The sequence below is a fragment of the Dama dama genome, chromosome 26 (assembly GCF_033118175.1).
Source record: "Dama dama isolate Ldn47 chromosome 26, ASM3311817v1, whole genome shotgun sequence".
Lineage (NCBI taxonomy): Eukaryota > Metazoa > Chordata > Mammalia > Artiodactyla > Cervidae > Dama > Dama dama.
In genome coordinates, this window is record NC_083706.1 from 28,744,797 (window position 1) to 28,770,585 (window position 25,789).

The 25,789-nt window shown below is 39.9% G+C and overlaps 1 long non-coding RNA gene across 1 annotated transcript; it reads left to right on the forward strand.

Moving 5' to 3' along the window:
- The first annotated feature begins 4,841 nt into the window (after positions 1 to 4,841).
- LOC133047151 (uncharacterized) lies at positions 4,842 to 16,472 on the forward strand. The gene is made up of 3 exons (XR_009690677.1): positions 4,842 to 4,893; positions 15,639 to 15,716; positions 16,386 to 16,472. It is a non-coding gene; the product is annotated as an uncharacterized LOC133047151 (long non-coding RNA).
- Positions 16,473 to 25,789: the final 9,317 nt, after the last annotated feature.

Sequence of the window (25,789 nt, forward strand, 5' to 3'; positions counted from 1 at the left end):
ATGCTGTACTCTCTGCCACCTTTCTGTCAGGAGAAGCACAAGAAAGGATTCTGGAGATAAAAATGATTGCTCTCCTTAACTGAACTCTTATTATGTACCTATTTCTATGCTGAACCTCTTACCTATATTATCCAGTTAATGCCCACAACAATATTATGAGATAGGTACTGTATTTTACAAGAGAGAAGGCTTAGGCTTAAAGGAGTATAGCAATGTCCTCAAGGTCAAAAGAGCCGAAAATGACAAGCCAATAGTGTATCCCCTGGCTCCTCCAGAGCCCATACTATCCTATTAGCCACTATTGATACTGAAATATGATAACTGATTCTAAATTCATTTGGAAAAGGTTTTGCAGTCTTGAAATTAAAAGAAGCTTACTCCTTGGAAGGAAAGTTATGACCAACCTAGACAACATATTAAAAAGCAGAGACATTACTTTGCCAACAAAGGTCCTTCTAGCCAAGGCTATGGTTTATCCAGTGGTCATGTATGGATGTGAGAGTTGGACTATAAAGAAAGCTGAGTGCCAAAGAATTGATGCTTTTGAACTGGGGTGTTGGAGAAGACTCTGAAGAGTCCTTTGGACTGCAAGGAGATCCAACCAGTCCATCCTAAAGGAAATCAGTCCTGAGTGTTTATTGGAATAACTGATGTTTAGGCTGAAACTCCAATACTTTGGTCACCCGATTCGAAGAGCTGACTCATTTGAAAAGACCCTGATGCTGGGAAAGATTGAGGGCAGGAGGAGAAGGGGACGACAGAGGATGAGATGTCCATCACCGACTCAATGGACATGGGTTTGGGTGGACTCCGGGAGTTGGTGATGGACAGGGAGGCCTGGCGTGCTGCACTTCATGGTGTCCCTAAGAGTCTGACATGACTGAGCGACTGAACTGAACTGAACTTCTCACTGAAATGAAAAAATCAGGAAACAGCTGACAGTCGTTTTTATATAATGACCTATTTATTGCATTTAAAAGATTAAGATCATGGCATCTGATCCCATCACTTCATGGCAAATAGATGGGGGAAAAGTGGAAACAGTGACAGACTTAATTTTCTTGGGCTCAAAAATCACTGTAGATGTGACTACAGCCACAAAATTAAAAGACATTTGATCCTTGAAAGAAAAGCTGTGAAAAACCTAGACAGCGAATTAAGAAGCAGAGACATCACTTTGCTGACAAAGGTCCATCTAGTCAAAGCTATGGTTTTTCCAGTAGTTGTGTATGGATGTGAGGGTTGGACCATAAAGAAAGCTGAGCACCGAAGAACTGATGCTTTTGAACTGTGGTGTTGGAGAAGACTCTTGAGAGTCCCTTGGACAGCAAGGAGATCCAACCAGTCCATCCTAAAGGAGATCAGTCCTGGGTGTTCATTGGAAGGACTGATGCTGAAACTGAAGCACCAATACTTTAGCCACCTGATGCAAAGAACTGACTCATTGGAAAAGAGCCTGATGCTGGGAAAGATTGAGGGCAGGAGGAGAAGGGGGTGACAGGATGAGACGGTTGGATGGTATCACTGACTCAATGGATGTGGGTTTGAGCAAACTCAGGAGGTAGTTAAGGACAGGGGAACCTGGCATGCAGCAGTCCATGAGGTTGCAAAGAGTCGGGCATGACTTAGCAACTGAACAACAACAATTTATTGCTATAGTTTACCTGTCAAATAAGGATGTTGGTGTGATTTTATTTCAGACGTGAGGAAGACTATTAATACACATTAATGCTCTAGAATGTAGATATATTTCCTATGAAAGAAAATTTGATATGATTTAGAAAATCTTGAATCTCATCCAATAATTCACTTTGTTAGTCCAGATGTAAACATAGTTTCAAGGTGTAAGCTCATGAACAGAATGTCAGGGTATGACCTACCCCATGAAGAGGTCTGACTATATAAAACAATTCCTATATGCTCAAAAGGAAGTTTAAAAAGGGCCATGTAAATCAGAAATCAGAGTATATAGAGGTCCGTAATTTAAGGACTTTATCTCCAAAGTATGGGGATTGCTTCTGTTGATGATTTTCCTATTATCATTAATCAACTCTTCATTTGAAAAACCTACACAAGGGAATTGTTGGAAGAGTAGGTATTCACATTTAATCTCTTCTAAAACATCTTCTTCCCTAGTTTCAAACACATTTTTCAAATCTTGCATTCAAAGTTCCTACTACTTTGCAATAACAGTAACAACAGGCTTATGAAGATACTAAGTGGCACTTACTCAGTGGAGTAATTGGAAGCTGCAATGGCTATGCAAATAAATGTCCCTCTGAGGGAAGAATGAGAGTTTTGCCTTGAAATTGCAGCTGTGCAAAGCTGCTGCTAAATGGAGAAGAAGAGACCAGAAGATAAAGAATGGGAATTAAGGTAGAAATAACTAACAAAAATGTCTGTAATAAGTGAGCTGTAATGTAATGGTGGTCACGGTGGATAGTCAAGTCTTTATATATGTGGCAAGCACCAATCTCAAGCTGTAAAATAAAGTGAAGATGAAATGTGTTTTTGTTTTTCTGTATAGTGTCTTTTAGTTTCCTTTAATATGAACTCTTTAATTTCATTTGTTATGACCCAGACAGACCATGGTCCTATGCCTTGGCCAAAAAAAAAAGCATTTCAGATGCCATGTCTCGAAATCCTCACATTCACCGAGCCATCAGTTTTTCACTTCCTACCTCATTAATGACTTTGAACATTTTTTACGTTTCTGTTTTGATATTTGTTAACACTCTCTTACAAGTGATTTTCAAATAAGCAAAAACACCTTCAAGGAAAAGTTTGATTCATTTGCAAGGCAGAGTCTGTGGATTTCCTTTTGCTGGTCCTCTTTGCACTTTCAGTGGAACAAACAGGGCAATTTTTATCCTTTCCGTTTTTGGAGCCGCAGCTGTAAAAGTAATTAATGGCTAAAGAAACTCTAGCACATCCTGCGGGAGGCCTTTCTGCATTCAGCACAAGCTGTGGAACCAGAGCCTCTGCATGCTAGTAGCCCTCGAGTTGTATCCTGGTGAGTGCCGAAGGACTCCTATCTTAACCTTGGAATCTGCAAAGCACCCTGATTTATTTTGGCCACTGACACCCGAGGAAAAACTCATATCAACAGGTGTTCTCATTGCAGTTTCAACTGAAGATTTTGGTGCGTGTAAAAATATTTTTTAATCTCTGAAAGTAGATAGTGATGACCTCAGACTTTCTTTGCATTATTAGCTAAGAAATGAGGATAGTCACACATTTTATAAAAGGATATGCATTTCCTTCCCCGTGATTATTTTTCTTCTCCTTTTCAGTCTCCACTTTTTTTCTTTTTCTTCCAAATGCACTTGTGCCAAGCATGCCTGTGGTTAAGTAATTTCAGGTATAATGAGGAAACGGATCATGACTATGTGTGTGCCACCTGCATAGTCAATGGACCTGAGGTGGGATTTCAATCAGAGGAGCTGGCTTCCTGGCCTGGAAAGGCTCTTACTACCTGTGACTTTGAGTAAATTGCTTCACTCTCTAGATTCTCAATTTTCTGATCCCTAAAAAACGATTAACAATACCTGCCTGGTTTTCTTCACAGTGTCCTGGACAAATAATGAATGTGAAAGTGCTTTGTAAGCTGTGACGTTCTTTACAAACACAGGGAATAATGGTGATGTTTTGGGGGGCTGTGTCATGAGGCATGTGCATGTGGGATCTTAGTTCCCCAAAGTGAAAGTGAAAGTCACTCAGTCATGTCTGACTCTTTGCCACCCCATGGACTATACGGTCCATGGAATTTTCCAGGCCAGAATACTGGAGTGGGTAGCCTTTCCCTTCTCCAGAGAACCTTCCCAACCCAGGGATCAAACCCAGGTCTCCCACATTGCAGGCGAATTCTTTACCAGCTGACCCACCAGGGAAGCCCTTGGTTCCCGGAATCAAAACACGTGTCCCTTGCAGTGGAAACGGGGAGTGTTAACAACTGTATTTTGACAGAACATGACTCTCCACAAACTGGTGAGAGAGAGGTGTCAGCCCAGGATTCCTTTCTTCCATCTCATTGACTCATCTAATAACACTGAGGCAAGAATCTCCTGCCAAGCAGGAGACACAGGTTTGATCCCTGTGTAGAGAAGATCCCCTGCAGAAGGAAATGGCAACCCACTCCAGTATTCTTGCCAGGAAATTCCCATGGATAGAGGAGCCTGATGGGCTATAGTCCATGGGCTCGTAAACTTAGCGACTAAACAAAAGACTTTATGCCACATTTTCCCTAGTGAGTGGGAGAGCTCACATTTACCAAGTACAGAGGAGGAAGATGAGCTTCTGAACTCCTTATTTCTGCCCCTGAGCCAAGACAAGGTGTATCCCAGAAGAGGGAGTTACTGCTCTAAGAACATTCTGCCTCAGCTTTGCTGCTGCTCCTCTGAAATGCCCAGGAAAGCGATGTTCAGTTGTTAGGGCTGTCGCTCCACCCTTGGGAGAATGCCCAGGGGATGTGGACTGCCCCCAGGCAGCCCACAGGAAGCTGGAGCAGAAAGTGCAGAGTCACCGCGCACCCGAACGCCAGCACGCAGATCTCTTCTCCACTCGGTACATCTTCAGTGGGCTCTCTTGCAAATGTCCAACTGCTCGACATTTGAGAAAGATGGGGATGTGTTTTGTTAGTCTTTGATTCACCATTGTAAGAAGATAAGCTAACATTTACCCAATGAGAATTGGATAAAATGGGAAGAATTATGACTAAACTATAGACCCAGGGCCTAAAATTATTCTGACTGTGGCCAAATAAAAACATTAAAAACTGAAAATAGCATTGAAGCTATTTGCAAAGATCCATTTTAAAGGCATATTTTTTCCCTCTCTTACTCAGATTTGACTGGGAAGTATCGAAGAACCCTTATAAAATGCATCTGCTAAACTGTAAGTAACAATGCTCTCTTCACAAAAGTGTCTCTATCAATATTTACTATCTTGATAGTAGTTCAGCTGGTAAAGAATACACCGACAATGCAGGAGACCCTGATTCAATTCCTGGGTCAGGAAGTTCCCCTGGAGAAGGGATAGGCTACCCATTCCAGTATTCATGGGCTTCCCTGGTGGCTCAGTCGGTAAAGAATCTGCCTGCCATGCACGAGACCTGGATTCAGTCCCTGGATTGGGAAGATCCCTTGGAGGAGGGCAAGGCAACTCACTCCAGTGTTCTTGCCTGGAGAATCCCCTGGGACAGAGGAGCCTGGCAGGCTACAGTCCATGGGGTCACAAAGAGTCAGACACAACTGAGCAACTAAGCATGTATTAAAAGTTAAACTTGAGAAATTTTTAAAATATTTATTTACTCAAAATTAACAAAAATAAGCACACTACTCATTACCATCAGAGCACTGATATCATCATATGTCGTATAGCTACTGAAAATCTCAACTGTACATTCATGAGGAAATAAAAGTGAGAAAGGCAAATGATTTATTTGCATTTGCTTTCTGATAACTGCTTTGAGTACTTACATGTTGGTTTTCCTAAAATAATATCAAAAACGAATAAGGAGCTACAATATATTATTTTGTTTTTAAAGAAGCAAAATAATTTTTACAGATTCTACTGAAGTATAGTTGATTTATAATATTATATTAGCTTTAAGTGTACAACGTAGTGAGACAATATTTTATAGATTATACTCCACTTAAGTGAAGTAAGTGAAGTCACTCAGTCGTGTCTGACTCTTTGTGACCCCGTGGACTGTAGCCTACCAGGCTCCTCCATCCATGCGATTCTCCAGGCAAAAATACTGGAGTGGGTTGCCACTTCCTTCTCCAATACTCCACTTAAAGTTACTACAAAATAATGGCTATATTTCCTTGTGGTGTACAATATATCCTTGTTATTCATGTATTTTATAAATTGTTACTGTTGATCAGTCACTCAGTCCCATCCAACTCCTTGAGACTCTGTGAACTGCAACATGCCAAACTTTCCTATGCTTCATTATCTCCTGGAGTTTGCTCAGACTCATATCCATTGTGTTGATGATGCCATCCAACCGTCCCATCCTCTGTCACCAGTAGTTTGTATTTCTTAATCTCATACCCGTTTCTTGTCCCTCCTTCCCTCTCTCCGCTGGTAACCACTAGTTTGTTCTCAATATCTGTCTGTTTCTGTTTTGATACAAACATGTGTTTTACTTTTAGATTCCACACATAGGTGCTAACCTAGAGTGTTTTTTTCTCTAACTTATTTTACTAAGCATAGTATACTCTAGATTCATACACATTGTTGCAATGGCAGAAGTTCACTCTTTTTTTATGACTGAGTAATAATTATATATATATATATATTGTATATCACATCTTCTTTATCCATTTATCTGTCAGTGAACATCTAGGTTGCTTCCATCTCTCGGCTATTGTAAATACTACTGCAATGAACACTGGGGTGCATGTATCTCTCTGAACTGTTTTCACTTTCTTTGGAAATATACTCAGTGGTGGAATTGCTGGTATGGTAGTTTGATTTTTAGTGTTTTGAGGGACCTCCACACTGTTTTCCATAGTGGCTGTGCAAATATACATTCGTGCCAGTAGAATATTGGGGTTCCCTTTTATCCATCCTCACCAACATTTCTTATTTGTAGACTTTTTGATGATAGACAGCCATTTTAACAGGTGTGAGGTAATATCTCATTGTGGCTTTGATTTGCATTACTCTGATGATTAGCAACATTGAACATCTTTTCATGTGTTTGTTGGCCTTCTGTCTGTCTTCTCTGGAATAATGTCTAACCAGATATTCTGCCCATTTCTAAATTGGATTGTTTGGAGTGTTTTTCTATTGACTATGTGAGATGTTTAAGGGCTTCCCAGGTGGCACTAATGGTAAAGAACCTGCTTGCCTATATAGGTAGATGTAAGATATGTGGGTTCAATCCCTAGGTCAGGAAGATCCCCTGGAGTAGGAAAAGGCAACCCACTCCAGTATTCTTGCCTGGAGACTCCCATGGATGGAGGAGCCTGGTGGGCTACAGTCCCTAGGATCGCAAAGAGTCAGACATGACTGAAGTGCCTTAGCATGCATGAGATGTTTATGTATTTTGTTATTTATTTTTTATTTTTAAAATTATGTAAATATGATAACACATTTACAGGAGACTTGAAAAATACAAAACAAAGTTGCATATAGTTTCACTATATTATTGCAATCTTTAAGTAGTTAAATTAAGATTTTTATTTGAAATTTCAAAAATTAATAGAATAAACAGACAGAAAAGCAGAAGGATATGGTAAACCTGAAAAGCACCATGAACCGATTCAGCATAACTAAGATTTATAAGATTTTCACACAACAGCAGGACACAACTTCTTCTATTCAAGTTCCCATAGACTATAAACCAGGAGACACTGGAGCATATCCAGGGACATAAAACAAGGTGTAATATTTTCATGGTCTAAATATATTGAAGTCATACAGAGTCTATTCTCTTATCACTGTGGAATTATGTTAGAAATCAATATCAAAAGATATTTGAAAATAACCCACATATTTTCAGGTGCAGTGTGAAATTTACTAAGAAAATCTTTGCCTTGGTCATTGAAAGCCTCAATAAAGTGAAAAGACCGAAAAAACACAGAGGATGATTGCAGAGAAGAAAGCATTTAAGTGAGAAATTAATATCAAAGATACTTTCAAAATCCCATGTATTTGGAAATTAAATGTTCACTTTTAAATGATGGGTGTATCTAAGGAGCCATAGCAAGGAAATTTAGAAAATATTTGTAACAGAATAAAAATGAAAAGAGAATTTTTCAGAATATCTTGCATGCAGCTGAAGCTGCTCAGTGCAACTAAATACAGTATGGAATCTTGGATAAGGTATGAAAAGAGATGTTTATGTATTTTGAATATTGACCCCTTATTAGTCAACATCATTTGCAAATATTTTCTCCCATCCAGTATGTTGTCTTCTCATTTTGTTAATGATTTCTTTTGCTGTACAAAAGTTTTTAACTTTACTAGATCCTATTTGTTTATTTTTGCTTTTTTTTTTTTTTTTGCCTTAGTAGACATATCCCCCAAAATATTGCTATGATGTATGTCAAAGAGTGTTCCACCTTTGGAACACCTTTGGTTTATTCTGGGAGATTTATGGTATCTGGTCTTACATTTAGGTTTTTAGTCCATTTTGAGTTTATTTTTGTATATGCTGTGAGAAAAGATTCTAATTTCATTCATTCACATGTTGCTGTCCAGTTTTCCCAGCAGAACTTACTGAAGAAAGTGTCTTTTCTTCATTGTATATATTTTTTCTTTTTTTGTCATAGATTTTTGTCACAGGTTCATGGGTTTGTCTCTGGGCTTTCTCCTGTCCCATTGATCTAAAGTCTGTTTTTGTGCCAATGTAACACAGTTTTGATTACTGTAGCTTTGTAGTGTAGTCTGAAGTCAGGGAGCATGATTCCTCTACCTTTGTTCCTTTTTCTCAAGAAAGAAATAGAATAATTTTTAAACTTAGTTTCATTGATATTAAAAAGTATTTTGCATTGTTAAGACCGTGGGCAATGAATTTGAAGCTCTATCCTGCCACAGACTGACTGAGTGATGTTGGACAGGCTATTTAAGCTTCCCAGACACAGTGTTCTTATTTGTCAAATGAAAATGGTAAAAATATATCTACCTGTTGAGGTTTGTGGTAATGAAAAAATGACTCTCTCTCCCTCTCTCTCTCTCTGTCTCTCTCTCTCTATATATATATATATTCATTATAATCCTCCAGACAGAAAGAGAGTGAGGGAGAATATATATTTTACTTTAAAGAACTGGCTCATGTGATTATAGAGGCTGGTAAGTCCCTGTAGGGTGGACCATATGGCTAGATACTCAGGGAAAAGTCAATGTCACAAAACTGTCCAAAAATGATCTGACCGCAGACCCAAGAAAGAATCAGCATTACAGTTCAGGTCCACAGGCCATCTGCTGACTGATTTCCCTTTTGCTCAGTGTAGGTCAGTCTTTTGTTATAATTAGGCCTTCAACTGGTTGGATGAGACCCACCCACATTGATGGAGGGAAATCTGCTCAGAGTCCACAAATTTAAGCATTAATCTCATTCTAACAACCCCTCACAGAAATATCCAGAATGTTTGATGACATATGTAGGCACTGTGGCCCAGCCAAGTTGACACATAAAATTAACCACTAAACTATACAAGGAGCTTGAACCATTTCTAGCATATGCAACCTTTCAATAAATGTTAATTATTATATATTGTTTGTATTGGATTGAATACTATATTGGATAGAACAAGGGTTCAGTCCCTGGGTTGGGAAGAATCCCTGGAGGAGGGCATGGCAATCCACTCCAGTGTTCTTGCCTAGAGAATCCCATGGACAGAGGAGCCTGATGGGCTACAGTCCATAGGGTCACAAAGAGCCAGACACAACTGAAATGTCTTAGCATGCATGCAGTATAGGTCAACTTAGTTTTTCATACATAAAATAATTCTTATTTTTGTGTCAGCTTACAAGAGCATTCAGACAAATCAATGGAAAAAATTAATGTAGCTCAAAAGTAGATCTTAATATATATAGTGATATGATGTGATAAAAATCACAAATGATTATGGAAGTTGAATCAATTATTCAGTAGATGATATTAATAAAAGTTGTTTAATTATTTGCCTAAAAATCACTTTATATCATCAGTTCAGTTCAGTTCAGTCACTCAGTCATGTCTGACTCTTTGCGACCCCATGAATCGCAGCACACCAGGCCTCCCTGTCCATCACCAACTCCCGGAGTTTACTCAAACTCATGTCCATCGAGTCAGTGATGCCATCCAGCCATCTCATCTTCTGTCATCTCCTTCTCCTCCTGCCCCCAATCCCTCCCAGCATCAAGGTCTTTTCCAATGAGTCAACTCTTCGCATGAGGTGGCCAAAGTATTGGAGTTTCAGCTTCAGCATCAGTCCTTCCAATGAACATCCAGGACTGATCTCCTTTAGGATGGACTGGTTGGATCTCCTTGCAGTCCAAGGGACTCTCAAGAGTCTTCTCCAACAACACAGTTCAAAAGCATCAATTTTTCGGTGCTCAGCTTTCTTCACAGTCCAACTTTCACATCCATACATGACAACTGGAAAAACCATAACCTTGACTAGACAGGCCTTTGTTGGCAAAGTAATGTCTCTGCTTTTTAACACTTTATCCCAAATGCAAAATTAATTCCAATAGGATTTAAGAATGAAGTGCTAAAAAGTTACACAATACAAAGCCACAGTCATCAAGACAGTATGGTACTGGCACAAAGACAGAAATATAGATCAATGGAACAGAATAGAAAGCCCAGAGATAAATCCACGAACCTATGAACACCTTATCTTTGACAAAGGAGGCAAGGATATACAATGGAAAAAAGACAACCTCTTTAACAAGTGGTGCTGGGAAAACTGGTCAACCACTTGTAAATGAATGAAACTAGAATACTTTCTAACACCATACACAAAAATAAACTCAAAATGGATTAAAGATCTAAATGTAAGACCAGAAACTATAAAACTCCTAGAGGAGAACATAGGCAAAACACTCTCCGACATAAATCACAGCAAGATCCTCTATGACCCACCTCCCAGAATATTGGAAATAAAAGCAAAAATAAATGGGACCTAATGAAACTTAAAAGCTTTTGCACTACAAAGGAAACTATAAGTAAGGTGAAAAGACAGCCCTCAGATTGGGAGAAAATAATAGCAAATGAAGAAACAGACAAAGGATTAATCTCAAAAATATACAAGCAACTCCTGAAGCTCAATTCCAGAAAAATAAATGACCCAATCAAAAAATGGGCCAAAGAACTAAACAGACATTTCTCCAAAGAAGACATACAGATGGCTAACAAACACATGAAAAGATGCTCAACATCACTCATTATTAGAGAAATGCAAATCAAAACCACAATGAGGTACCATTACACGCCAGTCAGGATGGCTGCTATCCAAAAGACTACAAGCAATAAATGCTGGAGAGGGTGTGGAGAAAAGGGAACCCTCTTACACTGTTGGTGGGAATGCAAACTAGTACAGCCGGTATGGAAAACAGTGTGGAGATTTCTTAAAAAACTGGAAATAGAACTGCCACATGACCCAGCAATCCCACTTCTGGGCATACACACTGAGGAAACCAGATCTGAAAGAGACACATGCACCCCAATGTTCATTGCAGCACTGTTTATAATAGCCAGGACATGGAAGCAACCTAGATGCCCATCAGCAGATGAATGGATAAGGAAGCTGTGGTACATATACACCATGGAATATTACTCAGCCTTTAAAAAGAATTCATTTGAACCAGTCCTAATGAGATGGATGAAACTGGAGCCCCTTATACAGAGTGAAGTAAGCCAGAAAGATAAAGAACATTACAGCATACTAACACATATATATGGAATTTAGAAAGATGGTAACGATAACCCTATATGCAAAACAGAAAAAGAGACACAGAAATACAGAACAGACTTTTGAACTCTGTGGGAGAATGTGAGGGTGGGATATTTCAAAAGAACAGCATGTATATTATCTATGGTGAAACAGATCACCAGCCCAGGTGGGATGCATGAGACAAGTGCTCGGGCCTGGTGCACTGGGAAGACCCAGAGGAATCGGGTGGAGAGGGAGGTGGGAGGGGGGATCGGGATGGGGAATACGTGTAAATCCATGGCTGATTCATATCAATGTATGACAAAACCCACTGAAATGTTGTGAAGTAATTAGCCTCCAACTAATAAAAAAAAAAAGAAAGAAAGAAAAAATAAATAAATAAAGTAAAATACTCTTGCAGACAAAAAAAAAAGTTACACAAAAATTCAAGAGATAATCTATAGATTTATTTATGAAAGTCTGTAAATAAATGGACTTCCCTAGTGGTTCGGAGAAGGCAATGGCACCCCACTCCAGTACTCTTGCCTGGAAAATCCCATGGATGGAGGAGCCTGGTAGGCTACAGTCCATGGGGTCAGGAAGAGTCGGACACGACTGAGCGACTTCACTTTCACTTTTCACTTTCACACATTGGAGAAGGAAATGGCAACCCACTCCAGTGTTCTTGCCTGGAGAATCCCAGGGACAGGGGAGTCTGGTGGGCTGCCGTCTCTGGGGTCGCACAGAGTCGGACACGACTGAAGTGACTTAGCAGCAGCAGCAGCGGCTCAGTTGGTAAAGAATCTGCCTGCAACATAGGAGAACCAGGTTCAATTCCTGGGTCAGGAAGATCCCCTGGAGAAGGAACTAGCAGCCCACCCCAGTACTCTTGACTGGAGAATTCCACGGACAGAGGAGTCATGGAATCCCAAAAAGTAGGACATAAATAAAAAACTAAACAAATAAATATTTAGTTTATCTCTGGGTAGGAAGGAATTTCTTAGCTTAGAAATTATTAGAAAAGTTACAAAACATCAATATATTGATTACATTAAAATTACCATTGTTAAAATAGCTACTCCTCACAAATATGAATATAACAAACAACATATGTACAACACAGTGAGCTTTTACACATTGCTAAGAGCACTCTAAGACCCCAGGAGAAAACATGGCAAAAGTATCATATGGATCTCTCGGCTTCTTTTCATTCCAGAAGGATGAAAGCAGTACATGTTATTTATTATACTGAAAGTGTATGTAGGATTCACAGAAATGTGAAGTTAAAGAAAAAATTACAGTCTGCTTGGATCTCCCGATTACCTGAACTACAATAGAGGGTTGGTTTCACAGACAGTTATGAAAATTGTTCAGTTGGAGAAGAAAACCTCTTTGTTTACCCTGCATTTGTACCTTATAAAAATCAAACTTGATTAGATGGTTCAGTAACACTAGCTGGATGAAAGAAATTGATTTATAGGTGTGCATTTTGGAGAACATTTGTAACATTGATAAATAAAAAGGGGATGTTTTCCTAGACTTTGTATTGTTCTAACTCACATGAAATGAGCGGTTTAATTTAATTCTCTTTCCCTCTGTTTTTAGTGAGGTTTTATAGTCCCACCAGCTGTGGTTCTTTTGAGGACAGTGATCCCATGACTGATGATGACTTAGTGTCTATGCTGTGCCTCTCACAAGTTCAACACACATCCCTATGTCTCAACACCACATATAAGAACAATTGTCTTGGAGGGATTCATTGGTAGTTTTTCAAAGGTATTTGAAGAGAAAGCCAAATTCCTGTTGCTCCCTTCCCCTACCATTTCCAGAAGTGTCATCACACAGGTTGACTCTTACCTCTGGTTGCCCCAGACCAGGATAAAAGATCTGGCTTGACTCATGGGGACTGGCTTTGGCTACTCGGCGAAAGAGCCAAGCTCTAATCCTGATGATTTCATAAGAGCCTTCTGTGTGGTCTCGTGGAAGGAATACTCAGCCAGGAGTCGGGAATCGGAGATCTGCTCCTGGTTCAGTTTTGAGGGCAAGTGGCTGGGCCAGCTTTGCTGGACTCTAGTGGGGCTTGTGGGCCTCCTGCCTTCCCATTTCAGTGCTCCTTAAAAAAGCAAAGCCTTTGAATTCACACATCACTTGGCTTCAATCTCTATCACTCATGAAATTCAATTATTAGGTTTATCTCTCTGAATCTCACTCTTCTCACTTATAAAGTGGAGAAGCTAACTACATCATGCAACTTAAGTGAAAACGAAATGAATGAATATACACAGGATTGTACCATGTAGATATAGCAGTATGCTTGGCATACCACAGTCTCAATAAGTGAACTTCACTGCTTTCCTCTTAGAGCTGATCTCACCATCTGGTTTCCTAAGAAACCCACTTTTGATTAATTTTCAGAGAAGAAAAGATCATATGAGCTTCTACATTATCAACTAATACGGAAGGAAGTAACTGTTTCTTCTCAAGTATATTGGCATTTTAATAAGAAAACATTAGAAATTATAGCTATAGGATCATATTGAGGCAGCAAGGAGAAGCCAGTAGGGACTGTGCCTGAAGATATAGGAGAAATTACCTAGAAATTCTTTTTATTAGAGCATTTTTGACTCAGTCTTTTGAGTTAAACCTTCTAAACCTTAAGTGGTCAATATTTTGAAATAGGTAGGACATCAAGATCATTATCAGTTACACCTCATTATGGTATAGCTTTTCAGATCTTTTTTCAGAAGGGAAATTTTAATCTGTGTGTGTTGAAGAAGTAGGATGCAGTTCATACCACCTAGATATTTGATAAGTTAGGGACATCAGGAAGATGGGAAATATGAAAAATAACTTGCACATAACTACACTTGAACCCAGAATTGTAAGAACATAATAAAATTACTGGCATAAATAACTTTGCATGAAATGATTTAAAACATTAATTCATAGTATTTTTATTTATCTTTATAAATTATTAAAAATAATTATGAAATTTTCTTCTCAAAAGCACATTTCAAAGAATCATAGTAATCATTACACTTCTCCACTTAACCATAGATGCCCACAGAAAGTCACACATTTCCTTCCTGTTGAACTATTGCTCTACAAATCATTGTATTTTCCTAGGATTTTACCGTCTAAAGTTTCATTGCAGTATTTGTGGTAAACTCTATTGTGTATGGTATTACAGGACAACAACGATGCATAGGGCCTCAAAGCTATAATGACCAGCTATTCTGTGGTCAGTAAAAGGAAATTATATAACATTAGTTGCCAATGTGCTCTTAGGGGAAAAGTCTTCACATTGCTCCAGTCCACCCCCTGCCCCTGTCACTTGCCACTAATAGTAGGTTTTACAAATAGGTTGAGGGTAAGTGGACCCTGGAGTACTATTCTTTGTGCCCCAAAACCATGCCCAGCCCTTCCGCTTGGTTATTTCAAATCAGTGGTGGGAAAGTTTGGGTGCATTTAACTCCCACACAACGTTACTCTGCCTTTTCTATCACCGTGTGAGCCTCGTCTCAATCTAGGCACTATCATTATTATCCTATTTACATAGGACATTTTTTAAAAGAATAGTCTGACCCAAGATACAGGTCATCGTGAACTTTCCCATCATGTTCGTTCTGCTGGTGATGATTTTTGTTTGTTTTTCACTTTTTGAAGCATTTACTATTTAAATTTATAGTTTCCCAGGTGGCTCCAGTGGTAAAAAAAAAAAAATTTGCTTGCCAGTGCAGGAAACGCAAGAGACATGGGTTTGATCTCTGGTTCGGGAAGATCCCCTGGAGTACGAAATGGTAACCTGCTCTGGTATTCTTGCCTGGAAAATTCCATGGGCAGAGCCTGGCGGGCTACATGGGGTCACAAACAGTCAGACTGAGTTTGAGCATGCACATACACGCTATTTAAATGAAGAGGAAAGAGAGCAAATGTTACTACTTCCATGTCGCTTTGAGATTTACCCTTCACATACGCTTCTCTTTCATAAGGAAATGGCTTTTCAATAAAATCTCTGCCACTCTCCATTGTAGAAGGAACCACTTCTCCAGGAAGACAAGGCCCAGCCCTCATCAGCCAGCGCTGGCCACGTGCTCACCCTGACCCTGTGTCTGGCTTGTGATGCCCATGATTATGGTTCTTGCTGGCAGTTCAGTGGCTCAAGTCTCAGAAAGCAGAGAAGGAATTTTGAATTACAGGGGAAAATGATGCTTAAAAAGGCAACAATTTACTGATGTCTATTTTTTTTTTCTCTCTCTAAAGTATTTTCACACAGTTTATCCTTCAATTCAATCAAGTATGGTTGGTCACACTTCTTAAGGAAATTTATTTCATTCCGTGGTAAGTCTTAGTGAAATAATCCAAGAAGACTATACTGAAAAAATATTATATATCCACAACTCTCTTTAAAGAACATGTGACAGAATAGACACTGAGGATGTTAATTTTAAAAACTTTTTTAAATGTAGGGAAGAATATTTTTTGCTTAGTTAAAATGTACTGAGTATATTATGCTATAGCTTTTGTTCATATTGGAGAAGGAAATGGCAACCCACTCCAGTACTCCTGCCTGGAAAATCCCCTGGACAGAGGAACTTGGTAGGCTACAGTCCACGGGGTGGCAAAGAGTCAGATACAACTGAGCAACTTCACTTTGTTCATATTAATCAGTCATTTATGTCCATTTTTATGTCCTCCTCCATGCAGTGAATCTCTTTATGCATTTGACTCAGTGCTTGAAAGGATATAGATACTTTAAAAAGAAAGTTAATATGATTAAATAATTACCTCCATTATTTTTATCATGACTTGATTTTTTGAAAACTGCTAATAATTTCTTTGATTATAGAATGCTAAGTGTAATTATTGGAACAATATTCCCAGTGATAAAAACTTTAAAACAGAAATTCACTTACGTTCCTCAAAGTTAATGCTTTATTATCTTCCTTCTCCTCAAATGTCGTTTTATCAGTAGTGATGCATTTCCTTGTATGTTTCTTACCCTACCAGGCTTGAACCAATCAGATTCACATGCCTGAGATGAACCCCTGCTCCTGGCAGCTCAGAAATCATTCAGGAATGCAGACTTATAAGTAAGCAATTAAAGCAGGCTCTGAGCTCTGTAAGGCATGTAGCATTCAAACCAGGCAACAGGTGATTTATTTTCCATTACTTCTTCCCCTTGTCCCAACTATCTTCTCTCAAAATAGATAATGTTTTATTCTATCAAATATATATATTACCTTATCCTTCCTAGACAGTTTAATGGAAATAGGCAGAGAATAAACACTAACTAAAAAAGAAGTCATGATTATTCATTATATTAATAATTCATCACTGATTGTGTGATTTTGTCATACAATTTCTATTGGGGCTCCTGAAGACTTTGGATCTTGTGTTTTTCATGTCCTTCTTCCTTTTAGATTTCATGTGGACTATTTTCTCTATTGTCTCTTTTCTGAGATTTTTTAAATATTTCTCAAAGGCACATCAAAGCCACTGGTGTGCTTGCCCAAAATGTTTCTAGTCCCTGCTTCTCACCAGCAGAATCAGATTCCCTGGAAGAGGAACCTGAAAATATGCATTTCCAACACATACCAGCTCCTCCCCAGGTGGGTCTTATGTACGTGTAAGAGAAAACCACTGAGGAACACAGACCTGCTGATATCACCTGCAGTGCAGTTATCCTTCCAGTTATGTCCTTTTTCTGCATTTTCTCCTTATTTGTGTATCCATTTCTCCATTTTCAAGGGGATCTGTGAGCCAGTGCAAAACAGTGTTGCTTGGTCCTGCCCACCAAGTCTTCATCCAGGCTTACAATTATCAATATCAGCAATCATGTAACAGAAAGATCCAGATCCAGTCTCAGTCATTTAACACAATCCTAGAGACAGCCTCTGCTTTCAATACAGAAGATCTGGGTGTGATCCTTGGGTCAGGAAGATCCCCTGGAGAATGGAATGGAAACCCACTCCAGTATTCTTACCTGGAGAGTTCCACGGACAGAGGAGCCTGGTGGGCTACATTCCGTAGGGTCTCAAAGAGTCAGACTTGACTGAGCGCCTGACACTTTCACTTTCACTTTAGAGACAGCCTCAGGGATTCCATGGCCAGCATCACACCACTGAGCAGATCACCACTTAGCATCACAAAAGTGATATTGTGCTGTGAGACTGAGTTGAACACACCTGAAATAAGAAAAACAAATGAACAACAATGAAATTTCATACTTGCTGAGTCTTTTCATATCTATTTCCAAAACTCCAGATCCTGCTGGTTCTGTCCTATGCCACCTTCCCACTGCAGCTCTCTCACACCAGCTTTCCTCTCATATTATTTATATGTGGGAATCACTTAGAACTGGGCCTCTCACATGTGACTGTCATCTATAAATTTTAATTGTTACAATTATTATTATTTTTCAAAACTACACTGAAGTAACATGTTGGTTTGATTGATTTCTCAACAGGCTGGTCCCACTTCCTGAAGCATTCTAGGGACTTTGCCTCCGGACTAACAACCAGCTATTCTCAGTCATCACAGTTTTAGGAGGATTCCCCTGACCTTGTTCCAACCTCTTTACCCAAACCCTAAGAGCCCCTTAAGAGTGGACCAAACATCATTTGTCCTTGTGAGTGTTTTCAGTCTAGTGTTCTAACCTTCTTGAGATCACGAAAACACATTTTTCCCTTTGATTTATTTTATCTAAGTGTCTTGGGCAGTTCCATAAATGGGTTTGTTGATAATAACTATGAACATGTTTTCATTCAAACTATCTCTCTGATGAGTATTTGGTGGCTGTAGAAAGAGAAGCTTTTGCCCTTTAGCATAGGGTATTAAAACCTGAAGGTTAAATGTATGAGATTGACTTTGAATGACCTCACTGAAGCAACACTGTGCAGAAAAAGAGTCTTCAAGTTTAAATGTCTTATATTTGATAGGGCTACAGAAAGGCTTTTCCACCCAGGGCTAGCTTTTGGAATGATGCAAGCATATGTTTTCATATTGTCAATCCGAAGTCAGTAAAGTCTCCAGATTTCCAAAGGGATAGATCTGTAGTTTAGGCTTGTGGGGTAGGGGAAGTAGAAGGGTCAGGTTTATCATCTGACTGGGTGATAAATCTGTTTTGCAGCTGGTCTGACCAAAAACATTTTTTGAAGGGGCCCTCTTGGAGAAGGAAATGGCAACCCACTCCAGTACTCCTGCCTGGAAAATTCCATGGATTGAGGAGCCTGGTAGGCTACAGTCCACAGGGTCGCAAAGAGTCGGACACAACTGAGCTACTTGACTTGACTTCTCTTCGCCATGGTGTTTCTCAAATTGTCTGTAAAGACTGTACTTTGTTGGCATCAAGGTGGGCTGCCAGTGAGGAGACCCTAGGCTTTAAGCACACTTTTTTCACAACGGACCCCACCAGAAGATCACAATGAACCCTTGACCTGAGAGAATTGATGGAAGAATCTAGGGTGACAAGAAGAGCTACTTCCATCCAGAAGGGCTGGCTGGAGTGCCGTGAGTAAGCCCTCCTCGAACTCATCTGTGAGCACAGGGTGAAGAACTTGGTATACATTCAGTGCTTTTTAAAAAATAACTCAAAGACTGAATGAGCAATTTCAGTTATATTCTTCTCTAATCAGGATATAGAGCTCCACTCCTGAGCCAGACCTGGATATGAAATTCTGAATCTAACAGGCAGCAATCTCACACTGTTCAGAGTCTTCAAATATTTCCTTGCTATGCATGCTAAGGAACTTCAGTCTCGTCTGACTCTGTGCGACCCTATGGACTGTAGCCCACCAGGTTCCTCTGTCCATGGGATTCTCCAGGCAAGAATATTGGAGTGGGTTGCCATTTCCTTCTCCAGGGGAACTTACCGACTCAGGGATCGAACCCACGTCTCTTATGTCTCCTGCATTGGCCGGTGGGTTCTTTACCGCTAGTGCCACCTGGGAAGCCCAGATGTCTCCTTGAGTTAGCCCAATAATTTCAGGAAGTGACAACAAAGTTCCCTTTACCTGGCACATTAACCACACCAAGGCCAGTTTTGTGAGTTCAGAAAGTTCAAAGTGAACTCGCTCAGTTGTGTCCGACTATTTGCGACCCCCATGGACTATAGCCCACCAAGGTCCTCTGTATATGGGATTTTCCAGGCAAGAATACTGGAGTGGGAATAACCCTTAATTGCCGGTAGGCAGTGAAGATGTCCTTCCTGCACAGTTACTATAGATTTGCAAGGGCTGTTTGTGCTAATGAGGAAAGACCAGCCTCAGCTGTATGTAAACAAAGAGGCCTTGCATGATCTCGAAGCATCTAAGACTCAATTTTACTGAAGATAAGGCAAAGGAAATTAGGGGGCAAGACCTATAGGTCGCAACTTCATCCTTAAAGTGGACTTGCTCCTCTTAAGCCAGGGACTAAAACATTAACATTGTATAGTCCAGCAGCTAAACCTGCTGAAGAGTTTGGGACATTCAGCAGACTTTCATGTTAATGTTCCTCTCCTTCTAGCCTATTCTTTCAGGCTTACATATCAATGAATGGATTTACTGTTGGAGGCAGGAAGGTAGGAATGTAAACTTGTGGGGGCAGGGGAAGAGCAGCTGGCATCTCTAAGATGTCCTGGGGGTTGGCGGGAGCTGGACCACAGAGTGGAATAAGAAACTGAATGAAGCTCTGTCCGGATCAGTTACCCTGAGGAGGGAGCCAAGAAGTAGGCAGCTGACATGTGGGTGTCAAGAGTATCTAGGCTGCTGGGAGACAGGTTTAAGGAAGAGCTATTGCTTTACCAGAAGCATTGACCAGAAATGGCTCCTGAAATAGAACGAACCCAGGGAAGCATTTGTTTGTATGTGAAATCACTGGGGAACCTGTGGAGAGGTCAGAATGAAAGAGATGATATTGGGAAGTTCATTTGAGAGCTGGGCTTGGGAAAGGTCGATTGCTATGAGGATTCCACAAGAGTGAGAGTTTTAAAAACAGCTACAATCCTTTTTAAGAGTAACCAACAACTATTGTAGAGAGGCGATGTTTGTGAACCAGGCTATTTGGTGTTGTTTAGTCATTAAGTCGTGTCCAACTCTTTGCAACCCCATTGGACTATAGCCCGCCAGGCTCTTTGTCCATGAGACTTTCCAGGCAAGAATACTGGATTGGGTTGCCATTTCCTCTTTCAGGGGATTTTCCTGACCCAGGGGACCAAACCCTTGTCTCCTTCTCAGTAGACAGATTCTTTACCAGTGAGCCACCTGGGAACCAGGCCATAGCAAGAGCTGAAGAAAGTGCCTGCCCAAAAGTCAAATGTTCAAAATAAATATAATTTTATAAAGAAAGTACATAGCATATGTGTATTTTATAAAGAAAGTATAAAGAATGTGGTGTGTGTTTCTTTGAAAACTTTTATTTTGCAACTAGCATTCATAGACTTTACCCCTCCAACTGACTCATTGTATTTGACTAGTTAAAAATAAAATATGAATAGTTATATTGGTGTAATAGGCCAATACTTTGGAAACGTGATGCGAAGAACTGACTCATTGGAAAAGACCCTGATGCTGGGAAAGATTGAAGGCAGGAAGAGAAGGGGATGACAGAGGATGAGATGGTTGGATGGCATCACCAACTCAATGGATGTGAGTTTGAGCAAGTTCTGGGACTTGGTGATGGACAGGGAAGCCTGGCATGCTGCAGTCCATGGGATCACAAAGAGTCGGACACAACTGAGTGACTGAACTGAACTGACTGATATTGGTATGTGTACAACTTCCTCATGTTGCATCTCTAAGTATTTCTGTGTACCCCGACCCCACTCCATACACACACACTCAACTGATAGTGGAATTGTTGTCTTCTGTGAGTCTGATGGTTTTCACTTCTTGGAAGTTGCTCATCTGGGAAATGCAGCCTACCTGTCATAAATGAAAATACTGTCAAAATGTTCCCTACCTTGCTAAAAAGTCAAAGAGGAGGAAGTGTGTTTTATAATTGACAAAAGATTAGAACCAGTTCTTACATCCTTGCTTGGAGGTTCAAATCCAAACTTACAACATGTCCACTGACCATACTATTCTAATTAGAATATATTAACATTAGTGCCAGCTGTGACTGTGGTTATCCATGCAAATAAGGTTCATCAAAAGAAAGTGTGGATTCCACATAAATTTTTTTCTGTCTATACACGGCATATGGAACCTTAGTTCCCTGACTAGGGATCGAACCCTTGCCCTTTGCATTGGAAGTGTGGAAGCTTAACCACTGGACCACCAGGGAAACCCACACATAAATGTTTGCCACTATTCTTTTTCTGTCACTATTTTGATTTTAAATGAGATATGCAGAATATGCATGAAAATAAAATCTACTTTTAATATTAATACTTATCAATATCAGTACTTTTTACTAGAGAGACTTTAAAGGGCTCTTGTGTTTATCTCTCCATCACTCTCCCCACTAGTCCCAGCCCACTCCTCCAGGGTACCCTTTTTATTCAAGCTGACCATTCATTTCTCTATGGCCACCTTGAATTAACGGCAAGAGCTGCCATGTACAGGATCCTGCCCCTCCTTTGGTTCCACCTAGGTTCTTCTTTGGTGTAAAGAACTTGGAATCAAATAGGGTATGAGGCAGACCCTCTCCCATGGCAGAAGCTATGGAATGTAGAATTTTAAAGGTGTAGATAGCCATGGTTCCTGCCATGTGTGGAAAACTGCTCTAAAGTGAGAAAGATTGACACTCCAAGAAGAATAAAGGCAGGACATAGAGGAGTAATCCTGTTGATATTCAAGCTCCTGGTTCCACTTATTTCCCTGGATCACTGCCTATCCTGGTGTTTGGTTAGTTCAACACTTCCTTGGGTTGCCTGAGCCAATAAATGCCCACTTGTCCTAAGTGGGCATTGCTTGGGTTGTTAGTCATTTAAATAAAGAGTCCCATTCAGAGGATTTGGCAAAGTTCTAGGTGCGAAAATGGAAAGAAATCCTGGGACAGATTATTTCAAGGAACCGTAATCAGAAATATTAATCCATAGCCAGACCTATCCATGGCATGAAGTATAAATAGGATATGCGTCATTGGCCCCAACCCACATAGGATAATTTTAAAATATGTTGCAAATTCTTTGGCATTCCACACCCCTTCAGGTGGGATATAATTTCCCCTTCACTTGACTATGGACCTAACTTAGTGACTAGCTTTGAACAATAACAAAAAATATGGCAGAAATGACTATGTGACCTCTGGCACTAGGTCTTAAAATAGATATATTCTACCTCATGTTCTCTCTCACAAGCCACTTTATCTGGGAGAATCTAGCCTCTGTGTCTTGCAAGCACCCAAGCAGCCCCGGGAGAGGCCGCATGGAGAGCAACCGAGTTCTGACAACAGCCAGCACCAATTTAGCAGCCCTGTTAAGCCCATCTTGAAAGCAGACTCCCCGGTTCCATAACTGAACTCTGGTCAATATCTTGACTGCAACCTCATGAGACACCCAGAGCCAGAACCACCTAGCCAAACCATTCCTGAATTCCTGACCAACAGAAAAAAATAACATGTTTGTATTATTTTAACTCACTATGTTTACATTTATTATACAGAAGAGCTGATTCATTGGGAAAGATCCTGATGCTGACAAAGACTGAAGGCAAAAGCAGAAGGGGTGGCAGAGGATGAGGGGGTCAGATGGCATCACTGAGTCAATGGACTCAAAGCTAAGCAAACGTGGGAGATAGTGAAGGATGGAGGAGACTGATGTGCCGCCCTCCATGGGGTCACAAAGAGTCGGACAGGACTCAGCAACTGAATAACAATAGCAACAAAGAGATAATACTATCTCCAAGACTGAATGGGGGTTATTTTGAAGAGGTTAGTAAGTCACTTTCAGCAGTAAGTGATGGCAGGAATTCCTCCAAATAGGCCACCCAGTCACAGAAAGGACTGAAGCTCATGATTAAGAAGTTTGATCCTCCCTAGCTAATGTTAAAGTTCCTAAACACAGTTACCGAAGAACACGTAAGAATAGAATCACCTAGTATAACAGAAGTAAAATAGAATAACAAGTAGTCAATATGCAGAGTTTTGTGGTCAAATATATTTAGATTTAAAGCTTTGCTGTGCTAATTTCTGTTTGAACTTGTTACTTGTTCATATTTTTTAGAGTTTTATTTTAGGGTAATCATACATTAGGACTTCCCTGGTGGCTCAGATGGTAAAGCATCTGCCTACAATGTGGGAGATCCGGGTTCAATCCCTGGGTCAGGAAGATCCTCTGGAGAAGGAAATGGCACCCCAGTCCAGTACTCTTGCTTGGAAAATCTCATGGACAGAGGAGCGTGGTAGGCTACAGTCCATGGGGTCGCAAAAAGTCAGACATGAGTGAGCGACCACTTCACTCACTAATCATACATTTATAAAAATGTAAAAATTAAAATTGAAAGATTTTTGGAGTATCCTTAATACAGCTTCCTCAAATGTTAACATTTTAGCAGTAGAAAATATAGCATAAGAAAATAAGAAAAACAAGCAAAAAGTGAGTTCTAATACCATTTCTTCGAATAATTTTTCTCATGAATGACTGTAATCTCAATTTATATTCATAAAAAGTATATTATGTTAATTAACCCTGTCCCCTCTTTTTCTTTTCCTTGATCCTGTTTTTCCCAAGGCACTTGGATTGTTCTCCCTGCTGTTTCAAATTGTTCTTTTCCAGTGAAAATTTCCAAGCTTATTTCTCTCTTCAAAAGATGCAGCCATGAGCTAAGAAGCCATCCTCAAGTTTCTCAATCTTAGTTTCCCAATATGTCAGCAAACACAATTTCCGTAATGAATGATCCTTCCCTACCATGCCCCACACAAAGAAAATTTGAGAAATTGATCATAACCTTCTCCAAAAAATAGTTCTAGAAATCTGCAAAATATAATAAATTTTCAATGTGTGTATCTTTCACAGAGAACATTCTTTTTTATCTCATGACATGAAGGAATTTGTTTTCAAAACTTGAACTTAAGAACTATGCAAGCAGAGAAATGAACAAATCAGAGTTAAATCATAGATGACACCACGTACCTATATGTGTCATCTGTTCACCTGTCACCCCACCCTGAATATCAGCTCCTTGAAGGCAAGAACCACACCTTATTCAGTTTTGGGTCCTTTATATCTAACACAACACCTGGCACATAAAGTATGTTCTCACTGACCTCAGTATGATAGAGAAGTTTTCTCTTAAATATTCCATTTCTCAACAATTGATTCAAACTTGAATATGCATCCACTAAGACATCTAGATCAAGAAGGGGAAAATTCCTTATAAAGGGTCATTCCAGATATTTATAAATAAAGCTCAGCTTTCAGATACAGGAATGGACCTTTCCACCAACGTGCCTGCAGGACCAATTTGTGGCCCATGTGAGCCCTGCAGAAGCTCCACTCATGGGTGTTCCAGGCCTCTTCTCAGAGTCCCCTCCACAGAGTCTATCCCTTGCTAGCTTGTCTTCACATTTGGCTATAGAGTAGAACTTAGTCCAGAGGGCACATCAATGGCTCTCTTTTTACTCTTTAAAAAAAAAAAAAAAAACTTAATTATTGAGGACAAATAAAAAACAACGGAAATATAAACACAGTGAAATGATAGTTTCAATCCACATACAGTTTTCATAATTTGTGGCCAAGAAGGAGCTCTCTGTATTTGACCAGGCCTCTCTTCCTATGTGTACCATGTTCTACCCATTTCCTTTCTTAAGTCTGTGAGACATCAAAGTGCCTTCCTGCAGGGCAGGGTCTTGTTTTTAGTGGACATAGCACGGGGCAGTAGCCACGAGCAGTAATGGCCCAATAAATAGCTGTTACATGAGCAAGGGAATGAACCATGGGGCTAATTTTTCATCTCTCTGACTGCGTGAAAGGGATGGGGATGCTGGGAGAAGAAATGTTGGGAGAAGGAGAGACACAAGGCCAATCACTGACATTATAAATGTAAAACATTCACTGCGGGAGCTTGACTTCCCCACATAGCAATTATGTGTCATATTGTGTACATACTCTATAGCTTACTTCTCAAAACATATTTGTGGGTACATTTTTGCCAATGCTACTTTCATAAGACATGTTCCACGCAAATAACACAGACCAGCCAGAAGCAAAACCCACCACGTCCTGTTTTGTTTTTTTCTCTCTCTGCTAATGTAGATAAGACTCAAGATAACTGAGCTAATACTTTTCCCACCTCAGATAGAATTCTTGTATAAATTAAATTATAAGTTACCTTCAGGTCTACGGAGTAAAAAGCCAGTAGAACAGTTCTATTTTGTACGTGTGTGGTTACCACTTTCTTGGCACCCAGTAAGGATATTTTTGACTCTCTGCTGACATGAGCTATCGAGCCCAGTAGAGAAAACCCTCTGAGTGAAAACAAACAAAACTC